This window comes from Equus asinus, chromosome 10 (assembly GCF_041296235.1).
Source record: "Equus asinus isolate D_3611 breed Donkey chromosome 10, EquAss-T2T_v2, whole genome shotgun sequence".
Lineage (NCBI taxonomy): Eukaryota > Metazoa > Chordata > Mammalia > Perissodactyla > Equidae > Equus > Equus asinus.
In genome coordinates, this window is record NC_091799.1 from 34,072,645 (window position 1) to 34,093,722 (window position 21,078).

A 21,078-nucleotide genomic window follows, 5' to 3' on the forward strand; every position below is an offset into this window, starting at 1 on the left:
GGGCTGCTGTGGAATCCTGCCCCCACAGGGGAGGAAAAGACAAAAGGAGGAAGGGTGGGAAGGGAGCCAAGCAGGGGTAACATGAAAGGTCAGGGAAGAATAAACCTGCCTCTTCCCTGTTGTGCCACTGCCATCACCCAGCAAGGCTCACTGAACTTGGACCACCACAACCACCTCCAAATCCATCCTTTAGTGGCCTCCTGGGAAATCTAACGAAAGGATAAACTTTTGAAAAGAAAGTTTTATCTTTCTGCCTGGGATCTGGCTTTTTAATAGGGCATCTAAATACACAGTACCTGACTCTCTCACATTCCAGTGTGACTGACAGTCACGGCCACACTGCCCGGAGGAAGCAGTGTGGCCGTGACTGTCAGTTATTCTTCCAATTTTCCCATTCTATTTCCTGTCTTTATCTAGATTGCAAGACTACTAAGATGCCTAATGATGAAACTATGCCGACAAGGAAAACAGATGACACACACCTGCAGTTTTCATGAAACAAGATAAATCTTGAAAACACATGCAGAGAAATGCATATTACCACTACTCAGAAGCAGTTGTTGAGGGAGTTAAGTTTTACCTAAATGTCAGCTTCCTTTTTCTGAATCATTCAAAAGACAACAAACAAAAAGGCTTAGCCTGTCACTTTTGGGAGAAGAACATCGGGTTGAATTCTATGGAAAATGATGAAGATTTAGGATTTTCTTTTCTACTTCTTTCTTCTCCCCAACTCCACCTCTGCCCATGTCAACAGTTTGCTTGGTAATGAAATGTGGTTAAGTTTCCACATTTTACCAGCAGGCTTAAGCAACATATTTCTCTGGGCATAGCGTTATGTTGGTTCAGAGAAAAGTTTTGAGAAGGAAAGATTGTAAAATCCAATAAAATGAATTAACAACATCCACTGATGATAACTCACCCTTTCATTGTTTCCCTAACTCTCACTCTACACAATCTATAAATATATAATGGTGAGAAAATCACAAATACTTAGAATGATTTTATAAATCTTGTATATTTATAAAGTCATATGAAGCCCAAGGTCAAACACTTAGTTAATAACACAGTGATGTCCAGAATACAGGTACCCCCCAAAAATCACCCCCAGGCTCTTATCACTCAATAACACTACATCAGTCTAAGAGAATTTTATAGATATGGCTTCAGCCAAAACTTATCCAACAAGAAACTATGACAGTGCTGGAAATCCTGAAAACATACATTTTCTATGCATCAGTGAGGCTGGACAGTTATTGCACAGAAAAGTTTCTAACCTAAAAACAATTGATCTTTAATGAAAGAAAACTGGAGGAAGAAAGGGTTACAGAGAGCCCTCATCCGTCCAAGTGAGCAATAATGGAATGAGAGAAAGTGAAAAGAGCCATCAACTGTCAAAGCCGAGAGAAAGATGGAGCACGTCCTGAGGCGAGCTGGGTGTCCAGAAAGAAGAAGGCTTTACAAAGACCAAGAACACCTGTATAAGTTTAAGAAAATGCAAAGCCAAATTCATGTTCTTTGTTGCTTTGAGAGAAGAAAACAGACATTTGGGACTTAATTAAAATACCCATAAGAATTATGTTTTTATCCCCTGTTACAGCTTGAATAGGTACTGTTTACTGAGCACCTATCAGACTCTATATATTAGGTTAAACCATATGAAATATCCAATATTTGTCCATTTTGATGCACAAAAATGGCAGTTTCAGATGGGTTCTATCTAATTTATTTTCTCTAATTTCTAATTCTTTTTTTTAAAAGATTTAATTTTTTTCTTTTCCTCCCCAAAGCCTCCTGGTACATAGTTGTGTAGTTTTAGTTGTGGGTCCTTCTAGTCGTGGCATGTGGGACACCACCTCAGCGTGGCTTGATGAGCAGTCCATGTCCACACCCAGGATCCGAACCGGCGAAACCCTGGGCCGCCAAAGCGGAGCACACGAACTTAACCACTCGGCCATGGGCCAGCCCCTCTAATGTCTAATTCTAAACTTGCAAGATCGGTGTTATTATTCCCAACTGCAGACGAAAAAACACGCAGAGAGAAATAATAACATGCCCCAGGTCATGGCGGAACCAAAAAGTGCCATGTTCCGACCCAGGGTGTCCAGACCCCAAAGCCAAGGGTCAGGAGCCTCTCTCTCAACCGTGCAGCATGGAGTCACCCAGGTTAGTTCAGGCAGCTGCACATGTATTTAGCAGAAAACAGAGCTTAAATCATCACCTTTAGTCTATTAAGTTTTGAAATATATTTTATACCCCTAGCCAGCTTTTCACATTGACTAAATTACTTAATTACACTTGCCTTCTGGTCAGAAATGAAAGGATTGGACTAAAGAATTATTTCCATTTTCTTAAATTCAAAAAGTAATTACAAATATAATAAATGGAATTTTTAGCTTTAAAAAATGATTATTTTAAAAATTATCATTGTTCTTTGGGACCTGCCCAACCAATATAGAAAAGTTTCAAGTAGACACTTTCTAGACTTTCCTATCTCCTCTAACTTGGGTGGTCTGCATCCACCTGGAATTTTGCCAGATCCAAGTGTGTGACCTTGAGCCATACACTGAGCTTCTCTGAGACTTAGCTTCTTTGTGTGCAAAATGGGACAGGGTGATGTCAGCTCAGCCTCCTCTCGTGGGAAGATGAATGTATTACCGGAGGTGACAGTGTTTCTACAATGGGTTTTGTGCAAGGTTCTCAGTACGCTCTGCTCTGTTTTGCTGGGAGTCATGACCACATGCTTCCTTCTCTGGAATTTGCCAGGCTACCCATCAGGTGGGGGTGCCTGCCAACCCTCTTCCTGCCAAGGGTATCACCAATAATTAGCAAGCAGCCTCCCTCCATGAGTCAGGACAATAAAGGGTGAGCATCCTTGAGCTAATCAAATGACATTAGAAAAGTGGAAATAGCCGCCAGATGATGATTCACCCACAATAAAAATTCTTATAAAACTGTCTCTGAATCACGTTGGCATCACTCCTGGTAAATCAGACCAGGCAGAAACAGGTGAGGGAGGGTGACCAAGGGGAGTCTCTTCATTGCAGCTCTGCCTCTGCCTCAGTTGTGCTCCCAAAGGCCCAGTTTCGGTGAGGCACATGGACTGTTCGGAAGCTGTCATTTCCTCAGTGCCTCCTGGTCATCGCATGGTTTTAGAGTCAACAAGCAAATGCGTCCATCATTTAATCTTGGAGCCAAAAGAGACCCACAAGATCATCTGGTAACTTACAACCTAAGAACATAGTTGATGAAAACAGCTAACGGTTCTGTGGCATCAAGAATATGGAAGGGCTGGGGCTGGCCCCATGGCCGAGTGGTTAAGTTCATGCGCTCCGCTGCGGTGGCCCAGGGTGTCACCGGTTCAAATCCCGGGTACGGACATGGCACCGCTCATCAGGCCACGCTGAGGTGGCATCCCACATGCCACAACTAGAAGGACCCACAACTGAAAATACACAACTATGTAGCGGGGGGCTTTGGAAGGAAAAATAAAATCTTTAAAAAAAAAAAAAAAGAACATGGAAGGGTATAAATTAACCACAAGAATGATATGCAATGGACTTAACATATTAAAAATGCACCTGTCTCCTGATCAAAGGCTATTTCTCTTTTGTTCCTGGGACAAACAAATGTTGTGAAGCCACCCAATGGGCATACACAAATAATAATTAATATCTGTAGTATTCAAAACACTTTTACATGTCAACTCATTTGATCCTGAATGGTTGGGTGAGGGGAATTTACTTGAAAACTTAGCCTGTGCCAGCCACTTTTGATTTGTTATTGCACTTAATCCTTAACAGCAATGACTAATCACAGGCATTCTTAGCCCCATTTTGCAGTTTACAAAACCAAGCCTTCGGGAGGTGGAATAACTTGATAGGTTGTTTGAGGTCCCCGCCTCTGCAGGCCTCTTTCCCTACAACTCAGTCCTCTTAGAGACTGTAACCTTTGATCTTGATGAGTCTGTGGATTACTCTACGGCTTGAGAAAATAAGACATTTTGTAAATTAAGTCAGGCCGACGCTGAAAATGTCAACTTCCTTTCTCCGCTGTGTTGGTGGCGGGTCCTACACTCTGCTGACCAAGGGCTAATTATTTCTGGCACCTTGTTTACCCAGAAATGAGGCAACCAAGAGAGAAGCTGCTCTCTTTCAAGAAAGCTCCAATCTTGCCCTGACTGGAGAACACCCCAGACCCACCATTACAGCAGCTGGAGTGGGGTTCCCACATCACCTCATTATTAGCATGATGTGCTACAACCCCATTACAATACCCCTCGGGAAATGCACCCCCACCCAGAGCCCTTATTTGCATGCAACTCAACTGCCCCCCTAAAGGGAGTAGGACTGAAGTCTAATCAGGAAAACAGGAAAAGAACAAAATTAGCCAAGCGAAATCTGCAGGAGACTTTATCCTATTTAACCAACCCATCATGAAAGTTTGAGTGAAATATACAACCCTAAAGGATTATACATTCCACGAAATTCTATCTGCCCCAAGTTCTGCTGATACTCAGAATTAAGATCTTACAAAAAATTGTTTGGAACATAAACAAAGACGAATCTACACCCAATCTGGGAAACGCTCACTTGCTAAATCCTTGCTTGCCAAAAGCCACAGAAGTATTTCAACCATCACTGCCTTATCATTCTCAAGAGATCTGGGCAAAAAGAAAAGCATCGAAATTTAAATAGAGAGAACAGATCTGTAAGTTTCGTTTTTACTTCTAACGACAAACATAATAATGAATCTAAAGACAGTACAACATACCTTTACCCACTCCAGCAGACTGAGCCACTGTCAACACAACAGAAATTCTGGATCAGAAATACTAATAGAAAGACAACAGCAGAATAATATGGAAGGTGCAAAAAGAACCTCCAGGAGGAAATTGAAGTACAAAGCATTCAGCTTTCACTAGCATTTGGGGGAAGTCTTCATTAAAACTAGTCAACAAAAACACAAAGCAATATGCCAAGGGAAGTTGAGACCTGGATCTTTTTTCTCTCTCACAATATTAGCTTACAGCTTAGCAACAGCTAGGGTGGAGGAGGAAATTCCTCCGTTCACATCCACCCCCCTCAAATGCCTTTTTTTTTTAAGAGGACTGTGTACAATGCATTTAAAAAATCTATTGTTGGGGCAAAGGAGATTCAGATGTTTTTTCTCTGGCTAATAATGGATTCAATTGCCTTGAAGTCAATGAACTCCTGGGTAGGAAATACCAAGCAGACAAACAGGAATAGAGTAAGTAATGCAGCAGTCAGATGATATGTTAGACCTACATTCTAGAATACCTTAGGGCACGCTTTAATAGAAAAATATGTCATTCCTCAAAACTCTTCAGTTTTACTTTATTTTTAACTTTAAAAAGTTTTCTTAATTATCACTAGAAAAAGGAGAGTATTTCAATACTTGAGATTAAAATCATGTAAATATGAAAGCCTTAATTGAGAGAACAGCCATGATAGCACTATCCACACGCACAATGTCACTGGACCGACTGTTACCAAGAGACGGGGACCCAGCATCCTCCACTCGCTAATCTGCCCAGAGTCAGAGAAAGCTAACTGCCTTGTCAGTTAGATGACAGTTATCTACCAATTATTCTCCTTCCTCATTCTATATCTTCCCAATGATAAGAATGCCAAGCCATGTTCACTTTTATTACCAATTATCTGATAAAAACCAATGAAGAGCTTTCTCTCTCCTTGATAATACAAGAGTCTCCAAAATCAGTTACTATGCTTGCTAAAACTACCATAATCTTAAAGGAAGGTGAACAAAGGCAGAAGAGGAATCATCGATATTTCCATAAGTGTGACAAATACAGATACTAATGTTTACAGTCATATTAAGAGGACAAGAATAATATGTTAAAAATAGCCCAACCGACTGACAGTTAGCGGATAACGTTGCTTCCTCTATATTTCAGTATTGAATGCTAACCATGTGCCAAGCTCTCTGTTAAGCTCTTTATCTACATTTTCTGATTTAATCTTCCCAACAACTCTAAGACGAAATTATTATAATCGCCATTCTACAGATGAGGAGGTGAAGCTTATAAAGGTTCAGTAATTCACCCAAAGTGACATGAATAATAAGTGACAAAGTCAGGATTTGAGCTTAGGCTATCTAACTCTGGAGTCCATACTTAAATAACATATGCTCTCTCCAGCCCATCCATTTTGCAAATCCACAGCCATGCTCCTGTGACATGTCTTGAATGGATGTCGCATATTATACAACTTTTGCCCCGGGACTTACTTTTTCCTGTATTTGTACTTTGGCACTTGCAATAGTGAACTTCTTGAAAGGAAGCCCTGGGGAATTCTTTTGATCTCCTGAGGACCTGACAGATGCACCACGCCTCTCAAAAACAAGTGGGAGACAAAAGGTGGAAGTTGCCCAAGTGTCCACTGATGGATGAATGGATAAACAAAATGTGGTATATACATACAATGGAATATTATTCATGAATATTAAAAAGGAAGGAGATTCTGAAATGCTATACAACATGGGTGAATCTTGAGGGCATTATGCTAAGGGAAACAGCCTGTCAAAAAGGGACAAATACTGTACGAGTCCACTTATATGAGGTGCCCAGAGTAGAGCAGTCAAACTGAACAGAGACTGAAAGTAGAAAGGTGGTTGTCAGGGGCTGGGACGAGAGGCGAATGGGGAGTTAGTGTTTAATGAGTAAAGAGTTTCAGTTTTACAAGATGAAGAAGTTCTCTGGATGGATGGTGGTTTTGGTATCACAACATTGTGACTGTACTTTAATTTGTAGATTTAAAAATGGTCAAGGTGGTAAATTTTATGGATGTGTGTTTTGCCACAATTAAAATTTAAACCAAACAAGGGGAATAACTAGGAGTCTCCAGCACAGAGATGCCTTAACATGCCTTCTCAGAGCTGGCAGGCACAAGCCACACTGTCGTGGGTGTCAGGGAGCTGGCCCTCCACCAGGAAGTCATCCTGCTTGTGTGGCACCGAAGCCAACTGACAGGGACAAGCCATTCAGGGCTGCCCCCGTTCACTCTCAGAACTTGCCCTTTCTGCCAGCCCGGGAAGCACAAGGAAATGGCAAACATCAAGAAAGCATGTCGTTGAGACCTCGACAGGCACCTCTTCCTGTTTTAGAGGCCGGGCCTGTGTAGGGCCCAGATAGCTAGTGCCCTGAAGGCCAGAAGTCAAGTCCAGGCATCCATCATTTCTCTTGTCATGGAGCCACTGTGGTGAAAACAAAGGGTGGTGGGCGGTGAGGTAGTTTCCACCTTGGAAATGTGACAAAGAGTTAATTTGCAAAGGAAACAATATCGAGAAATGTGAGAGCTCGGGATTCCTTTGATGACAGAGGTGTGGTAATTAAGGAGCTGCCCTCCTCCCAGGGACAGAGAGCTGCCAAGACAGTAGGGAAAACACAGCTTGATTCATGTCCTTCTCTTCAAATCACAGTCCTGTGGCCTCCGATGAGGGCACCATTAACCACCCAGGCTTGTCCCACTGAGTGCTAGTCAAGGGAATGGACCACTTGGACCCTCTAACACTCTCAGAGTCAATTTACTATTGGGTGTTTAGGGCTCACGGTGTTCAAGACCCAGGCTGGGCTCAGAGGTCAGACAAGACCCTGGCGCTTCCTTCGAGGGAAGTGAACACATCCACCAATTGAGATTCAAGTCTGCTTTTCTCCTTTGGCTTTCAAAAATAGTTTTTCTTTTTTTTTTTTTTTTAAAAAACCCAACTTTTTTTTTTTTTTTTAAAGATTTTATTTTTTCCTTTTTCTCCCCAAAGCCCCCCAGTACATAGTTGTGTATTCTTCGTTGTGGGTTCCTCTAGTTGTGGCATGTGGGACGCTGCCTCAGCGTGGTCTGACGAGCAGTGCCATGTCCGCGCCCAGGATTCGAACCGACGAAACACTGGGCCGCCTGCAGCGGAGCACGCGAACTTAACCACTCGGCCACGGGGCCAGCCCCTCAAAAATAGTTTTTCACAAACATTTTTGTTTGGTCATTAGAATTATTTTTAAAATTTTTTTAATTTTTAATTTTTTATTTCATTACAAATATATATTTTTATTTCCGTCATTTGGATATTACCTTTTTACTATTTTTAATAAAAGTCAAAGTTTGTACAAAGGCTGCATTAATGACTTTTTTATAGAGGTAAAATATACACAACATAAAATTTGCCATTTTAACTATTTTTAAGTGTACAATTTAGTGGCATTAAGTACAGTCACGTTGTTGTGCTACCATCATCACCATCCACCCAGAGAACACTTTTCATTTTTGCAAAACTGAAACCCTGTATCCTTAAACACCACTAAATCCCCATTCCTCCCTCCTGCCAGGCTCTGGCAACCTCCATGCTACTCCATGAACATTTTGGAGATCTCAATATAAGTCTTCTCCTTTTACTTTCTCTCCTCCTCCTCCTCCCTAGGCAGGCAGCCAGGCTTTTAACTAAATGCTTGCTTCAAGGATCTGATGTCAAGGAGTCAAGGTTCTCCCTGGCTTTGGTAAAAACCTAAGCCAAGCTTCTTCCCGGCTTTTGTAAAAATGTAAGCCATCAACAAGACACGCAAGGTGTTCTAGGAAGGGTCCTTTCTCCCTCCACCCCGGTGTTTTGCTCAGTTCCCTGGAAGCTCCTAGGGGAACTGGCAGGACTTCAGAGAGGAGAGGCTCCAGGCTCCAGGTTCCAGCTTCCCAGACTTGCCACGAATTCCCGTGCTCCATCACGCACCTGCAAGGACTAGCAGAGAGCCTCAAACTTGACCACGTGGACAGAAATACTCACAAGCAATGTAGGCACAGGACTGGAAATCACAGCTAAAACCACAGACGAGTGTCTGGATGGCCCCCTTCCCACAACCTAGCACCTTCTAAACCTTTAGACCCTGGATGCAATCACAAGGTGGGTGTGTACCAAAAATAACTGAAGCTAAATGTTCTGTTAGCAGGACAAGTGGAAGGCTTGGAGACAAAATGAAGTTAATTTATGTAAGTTTTAAAATGCTCTATTCTTGCAAGTCTGTTTATGACTGAGATTCATACTTCTAACCATAGTAAAAGGAGAGAGCAAGCTTAGTTTGTATTAAGCACTAAGAAGGCAGAGAATAAAGAGGGTAACGATTAAAAGACTGTCTATTAAAGCCAGACTACAGGGATTCAAATCTTAGCCTTGCTACTAGCTATGTGCCCCTGTCCATAACCCCTGTGCCTCAGTTTCTTCATCTGTAAGAAAAAAAATTATAATAATGCGATTTTCTCCAAAAGGACTTTATGAGGCTCAAAGATGACAATACATATGTGGCACTTGAAATTAGGGCCCAACTGGCAATAAATATTCATCGTCAGGAAGCAGCTTAAACCCATTTTAATCTCAGAGCATCTGCTTTTATGGAAGATTGAACTCACCGAAGAAATACAAAAATTTGAACTTTTTCAAAACTAGACTCTTGGTGGGGAACACAAAGCTGTCTATACAGAAGTCAAATAAAATGTTGTACACTCGAAATTTACACAGTGTTATAAACTGATGTGACTCCAATAAAATAGTAATAGCAAAATTAATTTTTAAAATTTCCAGCTTTTCAAAGCTACACTTCTGAAAGAAGCTTGCTCACAATATGTGGATGCAAATGGACCCGTGTTAAAGGTTCAAGGTTTTATTCAATTATATGCAGAGTATATTACGTCTTCCTCTGTTCATACAAACTCTGTCCTTGGTTTGGATCCATTCTTCCTAAGGCCCCAGTAATTGTTACTTTGTACTTGTCCAAGTATTTGCGGTAGTCAACTGGGTAAGGATTCCTGCAATCCTTTTTCTAATCCAATTTCGAAAGTTTGTGACACAGAGAGTTAGCGGATCTTGCAAGAGATGACATGCATATCAAACCCAAGGAGACCCCTGAGGAGTTCACGAGAGGTGACAATATAGAGGGTGTGGGTTGGAGGGGTGTCTCGAGGGGACAGAGGTCTCTAAGGAAAAAGACACACAAGCAGAGATTGCCTTTCAAATTAAGGGACTAAACCCCCATGGCAAGGGATGTTCAGACAGTTTAAACAAGTAGTTTAACCATATCAAAGTCAAAATTCCTGGTCTGGTCTACTCCGGACTCATGAGAGAGGACAGAGGCTCAGCCAGCACAGAAACAAGGAAAGAGAAAAATATACGTCCCATGGCCCTGGCCTTGACTAATTCACGCCACATCTCCCAGCTGTACCATCTCTATTTTTAAAATGGGATTAAAATGACAGAAGTACCCCACAGGGTTGTTGTGAGGCTAAAATAAGATGTACCTGGCCCAGAGCAGCACTCAATCATGAATTACAGTAATAATAAAATCTAGAAGCCATCTCTCAGGCAGCCCAGATTGGTTTTCTTCCTTTTGCTTTTATACCTTTCAGATTGATATTAAAGACAAAATTGGGTCAGCCCTGGTGGCCTAGCGGTTAATTTCATTGAGCGCCACTTCAGCAGCCAGGTTTGGTTCCAGGGCACAGACCTACATCAATCGTCTGTCAGAGGCCACCCTGTGGCAGCGGTCCACATACAAAAAAAAGAGGAAGACTGGCAGCAGATGTTAGCTCAGGGCAAATCTTCCTCAGCAAAAATAAATAAATAAAGACAAAATTGTTTCTAATATACTGATTTCCGAATAATTTTCTCAAAACAATTACTAGGAATCAATTACCAGGTGTCAGATCGCCCCTTTTTGTGACATACCTGATAATCCTCCACAGCAATCGCTCTCGTGTTCTCTGCCCCCCACTATTTCCCGTAATTCCCCATTTTTCAATTTAAACCCCTCTAGAGCAGATCAGCTGGTCTGCTGGAAAAACACAGGCTTCCCAGTCCTGGGAAGATACACTCCACTCTGGCCAGAAGCCCAGCACTCTGGCTTCTTCTGCCCTGGCCTCTGAGTCCAAATGCTGGAGCTGGATGTTGTTCAAACTGCCAGTCACTCCCCACGGCCCCCTTTCACTTCTATGGCCCCATCTTCCACTTGTAAGGGATAGTGAAAGTTACGAAAAGAACGTACACAGAAGTTGCAAAGAGGTTTTCTTTTCCTTGGAATGTCTTGGTTATAAACCCAGTTTGGTTCCAAAACTTGCCTAGAACAATCTACTTCACAGATAATGTTCATTAAAAAGGATCGGAAAATGATTGTTATAACACCAACAATGAAAGCAAGCTGGAAGACACAACAGAACCGAGAAAGAACTCTGTTTTAAAATTCTGGAGCCCCAAAAAAACCAAGCTGCATCAGAGTAAAACAGGAAAGTAGTAGAGACTTGTAGTAATTTTGAAGGAGATTCTTACAACTGGAGGTGAAGGATGGGGGTTCTTTATTGGATGTAATTTCACTTCAAAACTTTTTTCCCCCTCCATAGACATTGGGCATGCTGGTTTCACTTCCTAGTCATAATTCAGGTTGATTTTTCAGCTCAAAAAAGAAGAGAGAGAGAAAAGAGGGGAGGCAGGCAGAGGGGATGGAGAGGCGAGCGTTCCAGCTGTTCTGGGCCAGAATTTAAAGAGAAAGAGAAGGGAGACACGAGAGAGGAGAGGTATTTTGAGTGGCCGTGCTGGCCGCAGGTGCTGGAATTAAAGCAGCTGGGTGAGCAAAAGAGGACACACACAGATCGGAGGGGAGGGAGTAAAGATGGTAGGAATGGGCTTTGCCTTCCTTTACGTCTTTCATTTATTCCCTTTCCTCCCCCAGCCTCCAGGTGGCACAGCGGATCCAACACGGCTTGCTTGGGAGCTGAAAGATAGGACAAGGGGCCAGCCCCGTGGCAGAGTGGTTAACTTCTCGTGCTCCGCTGTGGCGGCCCAGGGTTTCACTGGTTTGGATCCTGGGCGCAGACATAGCACAGCTCGTCAGGCCACGTTGAGGCAGTGTCCCATATGCCACAACTAGAAGGACCTGCAACTAAGATACACAACTATGTACCAGGGGGGATTTGGGGAGATAAAACAGAAAAATAAAATAAATAAAGATAGGACAGGAGCCTGGGCAATTTTGGGGAACAAAATAAAGAAACAAAAGGCATGTGCCCAGGCAGGATTGGGGGGAGTGACCTCCCGTGGGGAGCAATCAGGACATGCTCAGAAACATTTCCACTGCGTTTCGGGTACCACAGCCAGACACTCTCAAAACTCTAACGGAAATCTTTCACGCTGCAATTTTAAGCTTTTTCTCTTTTCAAGGCCCAATAAAAAGAATCGCCTTTGCATAGCACATTGCCATTTTGTATCATGTTATTTAAGATACAGATGCTTAAAGTTGGATGGATGGAGAGAGCTACAGAAACATAGCTACAGGATGTGAGTTCTAGATATGGACAGCCAGACAGGGGTTTCTCAACATCAGCACCATGGACATTTGGGGCTGGATAATTTGTTACTGTAGGGGGCTGTCCTGCACATTGTAGGATGTTTAGCTGCATCTCACTAGAATTTAGAGCTCCCTTCTCCCTCGCTGATGGCCCAGTCTCTCCGGTCAGTCTGCTGATTTCAGTGCTGCGGCTTGGCTAGCTTTCATAGTGGTAAGGAGTTTCTCACAGTACAACATGCACACAAATCCCTGGGGATTTTGTTAAAATGATAGATTCTGATTCAGTAGGTCTGAGATGGGGCTCAGGATTCTCTAGTTGCAACAAACTCCAGGGCAATGATGCCAATGCCACAGGTCCCCAGACCACACTTTGAGCAGCAAGGCCCCGGACGTAGCCCTAAGTTAGTCATAGGAGGTAGCAGGTAGGAAAACTGGCCCAACACTGTATAGCTGTGGGACCCTCAGTGGGTTACATAACCTCCATGTGCCTCAGCATCCTCATTATGATTTGAAAAGTGGTGGTGATTGTAAGGATTCAGTAAGATAGTGGAGATAAAGCCATCAGTTTAGCACCTGGCACTCAACAAATGTTAATTTCCCTCCCCTTCCCTCTTAGCTCCTCCCAGCACACGCCTTGGAACCTCAAGATCAAGGCATCCCTGGGGATTACAGGGAATTCCCTAGGAGAGAAAATGCAATTTCGTTCTGAATGGTGGCTGGAGCAGGAAGGATTTCTCCCCTTTTCATTCTTCTATCTTATACCCTCTACGCTGATTACACCACTAACATCTGTCATCCTTTGGAGGCTGTGAATTGCTTCGATAATGAAGCATATGATGAAAAGAATCTTTAAAAACAATGTACACATTGTGATTTCATGCGAAAGCAATGCCTCCCACCCTCAGGCCCATCTCTGTGCTGCATTTAACACTGATTTGAACGTTTCTCTAACGGCAAAATGATCCCAAACAGGAATAATTGCAAGCGCTTTGAATATCATCTAAGTTGCCAATATGGTTTATACATTTTCCTCCCCAAATGAATGAATTCAGCTCATCTGGAATCATGTCAGAGGAGAATTCTCGCTATCCTTTGTGAGGATAAAATGTTCTAATGCAAAATACTAATTTGCCAGGCTAAATATAGTCTTGGAATCCCACGGCACACGGACCTTGATTTTCATGCACACACAGAGACAGCCTTTGAATTCAGGGTTGTGAAGTACTTGCATTTTCGAGAAAATTAACTAAGATTTATTCCTTTGGGAAAATCCCTTCCCCAACCTCCTCTATAAAAAGGGCTAAACAATGGTGTCTTTCTCTGTTTATAGGCTACACCACAAAACTTACATGAGGCCCCGCTCCAAACAAAGTAAGTTTCTACATGATTCCACTGTGCAAATGATGTCATGATAATGTAAGCCAATGCAGTCAGGGAGAGGGGCTGACCGCGGTCCATTAACCTCCTGTGGTTTGGCCTTCCTCGAACCTTCTAAACACAGTCCACGCAGGTGTGGGGCTCAGGGGGGCCCTGGCAGAGCTCTGCATTTGAGGCGGAAGTTAGGCAATTGCTGGGTGGGAGAAAAGGCAGCTATGTTTCCCTCCCTCTCCCCTTCCTCAGGGTGGGGGCTCTCCCTGGATCTGCAGGGCAGGCCTCTGCTGTAAGAAGCTCTAGGTCAGTCCTAGGCCCACGGGTCACCACAAACACCCAGAGAAGAGTCACGAACTATAGATAGGACGGCCACCTAGGGAACCTTCACAGAACTTGGTGTGGTGACGGTGGTAATTCCATGCACACTTCTTCTAACCAATAAAAGACTAAAAATCCTGGAAGTCTTGGCAAAATTCTCCTCTAATCCTTACCAACCCAGGGCACTTTAAGCACTCGGGGGAAATTTCCAGTCCAACCCAGGAAAAACTGCCCCAGCCTCACTGTTCATCCTTTCTCCGCACAATAATAACCCTTCTCAAGGCCATCTTGCTAAAGCATGTGCAAAGCGATAAAATACATCCTTACGTAGTTCAAAGAGAGGTTAATATTTCTGGACCTGCATTGATCTGTCTGTGCACACTGACTCGATTTCTCACCAAGCCTACAGAGCAGATAAGGAGTTTAGGCGCTGCACAGGACAGAAGGCTCCAGCAGGATCCACAGACCTGGGACACAGCCCGAGGATTGCCTCTGGGGTCTGGCCGTGAGGTCACTCAAGACCGAAGGCAGGCTACTCGGGACGGACTAGCTTACTTAAGAATTTCATTGGGGACCTGGTCCAGGGCACATTGCCTATTCTCCTAAGTCAGAAATGAGACGGCACAGTGGGGTGGAGAGCAGGTATTCAGCATCCACTACAGGCTTGTGCCCTGAAGCATTATGTTCTTGAATTTTTTATGGCATCACCAGGAGAGCTGGTTTAAAAGGCAGTATCCAGGCTCCTCCTAGAAGATGCTTCTGGCTGTCTGGGCCAGGGCCCAGGAATTCCAACACAGACTATGGGGTGACTGAACCACATGTCCAGATACGCTGCCCAGGTGAACAAGGCAGATTCCTAGGAAACTGGGTCCTCTAGTTCAGGCTGAGGTCCTTAAACAGACTAGAGACGCTGGAGAGTCACCGGACCGGAGTTGGACAGTCCCCGCTCCACAGGCGCTTTGAGGGGACTTCCCTCCAGCAGACAGTGACTGAAAAGAAAACTTCGCAAGGACCCCACACACTGGGTTAGGTTCTACAACGTTCTGCTTTTCAACTCATGCTGCTTGTGAATCCCCAGCTACTTTTTTTAACCAACTCACTTCCTGAAATGTACCGACTCATCCTAGTTCAGGACCCTAGCGGTGGCTGGCGCTGTGAATTTAGTGGAGAGGTTTGGAGCAAGGGCGGAGGATAACTTTTATATGCATTTAAAAGAATGATTTGTAGAGCCGAAAAATCAACTCAAAATAATGTTTCTGGTGTGTCCACCTCACCATGGTGCTACATAATAATTCATCTAACCAGCAAACTCTACTGCAAATCTGTGACAAGTTAAATGATAAAACAAAAAGGACTAGATTAACCAGGCTTCTCAGGCTCTTCAGAAAACCTGTTTTATTTTAACCCTCATTGCAAATCCTTACTTAAAATATCAATCCACGTTCTTGGCTTTTTTGGTTTCTTTTTGGTGAGGAAGATTGGCCCTGAGCTAATATCTGTGCCAATCTTCCTCTATTTTGTATGTGGGACACTGCCACAGCATGGCTTGATGAGTGGTGTGTAGGTCCACGCCTGGGATCCAAACCTGCGAATCCAGGGCTGCCGAAGCGAAGCGCGCAAATTTAACCACTACGCCACCAGGCCAGCCCCACAGGTTCCTGTCTTAATGACAGAATAAAACGTTAGAGCTGGCAAAGAATCCTGCAGTAGTTCCAGATGGGGAATCCATCACACTGCCAGTCACTTTAAGAACCTTAAAGCCCACAATTAGGGTCCTGAGAATTTGAGTCCATTTTCCTGAGGAGGAGCAATTTCTCACTTACTCAAAATGTAAAGAGGAAGCAAGTAAAGAAAAATGGAAGAAGCTCCATTAGTGCGAGTGCCTCGGGGATCAGAGGAGGAGAAAGAGGTCAGCCAGATACCCCCAGGTCAAAAGGAGGGGGCTGTGGAGTGGGGATGGAGGCAGGCTTGGGGACCCCGTGCTCAAAGCATCTGGATCTGACCAGTGTGAAGGCTGAACAACTGATCTGCTGCTACACAATCGCTGGGATTTTAAAAATTAACTTTAAAAACTGTTCATTTACTTGCATCTGCCAGAACGATGAAAGAAGACTTTGGTTAACTTAAAGAAAACAATCGGGGGCGAGGGCAGAGTATAACATATGCAAGGGGCTTCCATATACATCTCATTTAATACAAGTTTTGCAATAGGTAGGCTTTGGTATCCCCATTTTTATAGATGAGGGAGCTAAGATTCAGTTGAAGTGACGTGCTCAAGATCTCACAGAGAACTTGACCAAGGGGCTAATGTGTTTTGGCCCCGCCATGGCTCTGGATAACTAGAGTGTTACAGTATCTGCAGATTTGGCTCTGCTCACTCCGTCTGCCCCAATCAAGCATCAAAACCAACCAGGAAGTCCCTGCACACACCTAAGGAAACAGAGTTCAAAGGACAGTGGCATTCCCCACGGAGCTCTGCAGCTCTCTCCCCTCCCTGGCATTCACACCACGGCCCCCTCCACCAGGACCTACATCCTCCAAGACTTGAAAGACAAAACAAAAAAACCCAACTTCTCAAACCCCCTTGGGGGAAGCTCCATCATCTCTTCCCTGTCCTTTGCCTCGATGGGAAAACCAGCAGCCTTCTGCCTCCACGGGGACCCTCCCCAGCTGAACGGCCCATTCAGTCACTCTGAGACTGCCACCAAGATGGAAACAAATGCCACTTACACGTCCCTTGATCCTACTCAAATGTTTCCCCCCCAAGGCCTGGTACCACTCGAGAGAGGAATACTAAAGGGAAACAGTGGTATGTGGAGCCCAAGGATGCCCTCAGCCCCTTCTCCCATGCTGTCTGTCCTCTCCTGCATCCTCAGTCTCAGAATTCACTTCAACGGGAAAAAAGAAGCCCTGGCTGACCCCTGGAGAAAGCGCATCCTGTTTATAGGAAGAAAGGTCTTGATTAATTCATTTTTCTGGCACTTGACCTTCCAGAGAGTGGGGCAAAGAAGAGAAATGACATTTATATCGGGATTTTAGTTTTCTCAAAAGCCGGCCTCCAGTGTGTCCTGGAGTGGGTCCCACAGTTACACTTACACTCTTATAAATCATAATTCATATCCAGGCTAACATCACACTGAGACTACAAAATCCTGAACTGTCAATGGAAGGACAACTGTATATTCACCACAGTAAACTCACCAAGGCAAGCAGTAGTCAAGGCAGAGCCGTCAATCATCTCATTTTAGAAACACTGTCATCAATAAGAATTGAAACAAATTTTTAAGATTTAGGTTTAAACCTCAGTTACTGTATTTCTTAGAGCACTTCATTTCTTTCTTTCTCTTTTTTTTAATTTTTTTTTTTTTTTTTTTTGCTGAGGAAGATCACCCTGAGCTAACATTCACTGTCAATCTTCCTCTTTTTGTATGTGAGCTGCAGCCACAGCATGGCCACCGACAGACAATGGTATAAGTCCACACCTAGGAACCAAACCTGGGCCGCAGAGGCAGAGCACGCTGAACTTAACCACTAGGCCACCAGGGCTGGCCCTGGAGTGCTCCATTTCTTAAGTATTCTAATTAATCAAGTACTACTTAAATTACATAAACTCTACAACTTTCTGAGTAAAATAGTGGATTTTCCTGTTAGAATAGAGATGATTTCAACTTTCCTATAATAATACATTCCTGGAAAATGTGTTTGAAGGCAAATGTCCAGAACTTGAACAGCAGCCTTATGTATTCTTAGAAGGGGGTTATTTAACAAAGATAGATATATATCTCATCATGGCTATGGAGGCACTGTCTCCCTCAGCTCTAAGCCACCCAAAGTGCTCCTGGGTGAGGGTGGTGCCAGTGCCAGGCCTTACACTTTCTTAGTTTCCAGAAAACCTGCCTGTGGGTGTTAAGTTTGCACAGTATAAAAAAACTATGCAATCTTCTAGCAAAACTTAGTAAAACTGTCGAACCCGATAAGTCTATTAATCAATCACTTCAAATTTCCAACGGCTGGCACAGGATCCCTGATCAATAAGCAAACAGGGGCTCCCATGTTTCTCACGATCAAAGAGCAGCCATTCTAGAGGCTCATTCAAGAGAGATCATCGATTCTACTCACGTGGAGAAATGTATAAGATTAAAGAACGGAACGACGCATTTCCTTGGCTTTCAGAGGTAAATTTTCAAATGCTCCTGTTTCAATTATTAAAATCTCTCAACACAAGCTCCATCCAAATTCGATTTCATCCTTATATGAAACCTTTCTCATTACCCTAATAAGTAATGATGACTGAATGAGGCTTGCAATGACAACCGTGGTAGAAATCTGGGACACGGGTGTTTTAAGAGCCCACCAAATCTATAAGGATGGTATCTAGACAATAATTATAATAATTAACTGCAAAGTCCAGAGTGCTAGAAAGTTTTACAAAGTAACATTTAATATATTAGTTCTATACCAAAATATTGAAAGTTTTAGAAAGAAAACAACAAGTGGATCATTTTCCCCTCACTTGATAACTAAGTCAAAACAACCCGCTTCCCTTTATTAGTCACAGTTCCTGGGGCTACTGAGTCAGAATTAGCCACTTATGAAAGTGAAATAAATTCTGACAACACTACCCTAAATTCTGCAGGCAGGAGCTGTGCCAACTGCCATGCCAGAACTATGAGATAATGAGTATTTCAAAACGTTTGCCCCATCTCAAAGCCCAGCCATCTCTCTCACGCTAGCACCTCAGCATCCCAGAAAGAAACTGAAATGAACTCCACTGCCAGACAAAGATCTCAACCCTTAACTGCCCAGTCCACTAGGTAGGGGACGGGTACATCCACGCAGTATTACTTTCGTTCTTCCCGGCTCATGACAAATTTTATCAGTGCAGCTCAAAATAATTGCAGGGCCCCCAAGACCCTTGGTGTGCCCACTCAAAGGAGAAGATGCCCTTTAAGCAAAGCGCCTGTGCCAGAACTGGGGAAGAGGAAGCTGGCAGTGGACAGACGTTTAGAAGGTGCTTTAAGGCAAGCCTTAATTCTTAAAAGGCTTTATGTTTAAAGAAACAGAGTAAACGCCTTACCAGATAGACCTCATTTAGAGACACGTTATTCTGAAATTTTATTGATCAATATTGGGGAGGCTGCCAGACTGGGAGAGTGTTTAATGAAATTGGGGACATTTCCGGCAAGAAAAGTGTGATGCTTAAGTGAACTCTCTTTAATTAGAGCAAAGCCTAGGGGACACATCCTCTGGGATTACAGGGGTGAGTGATGGGTCTGTACTGATTCAGCCTCCAGGCGCCTGTGAACGTGCGTTGAGACGGAAGGGCGCTTCCTCTGAGAAGTTAACTTGCTGGCAGACAAAGATGTAGTATAGAGAGAGATGTATAGAGTGAGGGGTGTGTGTATGTGTGTGTTAGTCTTTTTTCAAAGAGAAATACATTTGCGGGGGGTGGGGGAGGAAGCTTGTCCGAATTAACGGCACTGCGCTTAAAACTGCTACAGAGAAGAGTACAGATTTGTCAAAGTCTGACCACACAGCACGTCAGAGCCAAACTACTACCACCCCACGCGGGAAACTGACTTTACCGGGTCTGCAGAGATAACCCACCGCCTGTCTAAACGAGTCACCTCTCTCCCAGACACCCCCTTTTTGTGGACTGCGGAGGGATCTCCGGTGCTGGTGGGCATCTTGCACCACGCAGGGAGCTCAGGAGCCCAGCCGCCCGCCCCGCTCAGGCGGGTCCAGCTCGCCGCCTCGCTCCCCTCCGCAAGCACACATCCTTTGCCTTCGGTTCTCTCCCGGCCACCAGCGCCACTGTCCCCGGCCCGCCCAGCCTCCCTCCGTGGGTTCGCAGGCTCCCCGCTCTCAAGGACTCTGATTCAGTCCCCTGGCCTCCACTACGTTTCTCTAGAATTTCTCAGGGCCGCCAGCATCTCCACGCTCCCATTCCTGCGGGCTTGCCACCTCCACCGGGATTACAGGCGGTTTGCCCAGCGCTCACCACCACGATCCGTTCCTTCGATCCCCTTTAGGGATCCAAAGTGTTGCCACAAAGGAGCCAAAGAGACGTATCCTCTAGCTTTACCCGGGAAAAAACACCACATCCTAACAGCTGGGGTCCCAGACTCAGGCCAAACTTCCAGGCTTAGCTCGGACCCGGACCCCCCTCCCTCCCCGTGCAGAAGGGGCCGCTCCCTCCTCCCGCATCATCTCCTGAGTTCGGCTCTCCGGACCCCAGTCCGAAAAGCCTCCAGCTGGTCCAGGACCCGGCCCTCCCTGGCCTCAGTCTCCCTGCAAAGCTCCTGACTTCCGAAATCGCCGCCAGCGCTGCCATCTAAGGAGGCAGGACCCCCGCCTTCCTTGCGAGCTGGAACCGGCGGCTCATCCACCACGGCTCCCGGGTCTGGAGAGGCGGCCGCGGCCGTTTGATGTCCACTGCTTTTCCTACAGCCCAGCTCGCTCGGGCTCTCTCTCTCTCTCTCTCTCTCTCTCGATCTGTGTATGTGTGTGTGTTGGGGTTGGGGGAGGTTCCTAAGTTTATTTTTAAGGCATATATAAGTGAATAAGTATTGAATAAAGCAGCTAAAGGCTTGGCCCTCCCCCAAACCTAGGAATTCAAAGCCACATGGCCACAGCCCTTGCTAGCTAGGCCCCCTCCCCGCAGTCACTCATCTAGGCAAGGACCATAAAAGCCCTTTAAAGTCCGCAGTGCTTCCAAGAACTCCCCAGATCTCGAGTCCCTCCCGGGCCACCCTTTCCCCCAGCCCGGGGTCCCAACTCCAGGAGGGGGCCCGCGGGACACGGTGTCCGGGACCGCCGCGCCCCAGCTTGGGACACCCACCTCTTGGCGCCAGATTCCGGGGGCGCAGTCCTCAGACTCTGCTCCAGCGCGGCGCGGCCACTGCCTCCTCCTTGGGGCGTCCGAGACACTCGGGGGAAAAGCGCGCGGCAGCCCCGGGCTGGGGCGAGCGCATCTGCAGAGAGCCGCGGCCGCCGGGCGCGCTGGAGGGCTGGGAGCACCGCCTGCCGGCCCCAGGGACCCGCCC

The 21,078-nt window shown here is 45.0% G+C and overlaps 1 protein-coding gene across 19 annotated transcripts in view; it reads right to left on the reverse strand.

The window, feature by feature from the left end:
• PALM2AKAP2 (PALM2 and AKAP2 fusion) overlaps window positions 1-21,078 on the reverse strand; it is a 452,863-nt gene that overhangs the window by 86,514 nt on the left and 345,271 nt on the right. Inside the window, exon 1 of one of the 19 annotated variants that reach the window (XM_014834446.3) lies at window positions 20,874-21,047. The exons of 16 other annotated variants lie outside the window; for them this stretch is intronic. The gene's annotated coding sequence lies outside the window, so the exon portion shown is untranslated. Of the gene's footprint in view, window positions 1-4,770; window positions 4,994-20,873; window positions 21,048-21,078 lie in introns of those variants that run through there. 2 more of the 19 variants (XM_070519051.1, XM_070519050.1) reach the window with 2 other exon arrangements.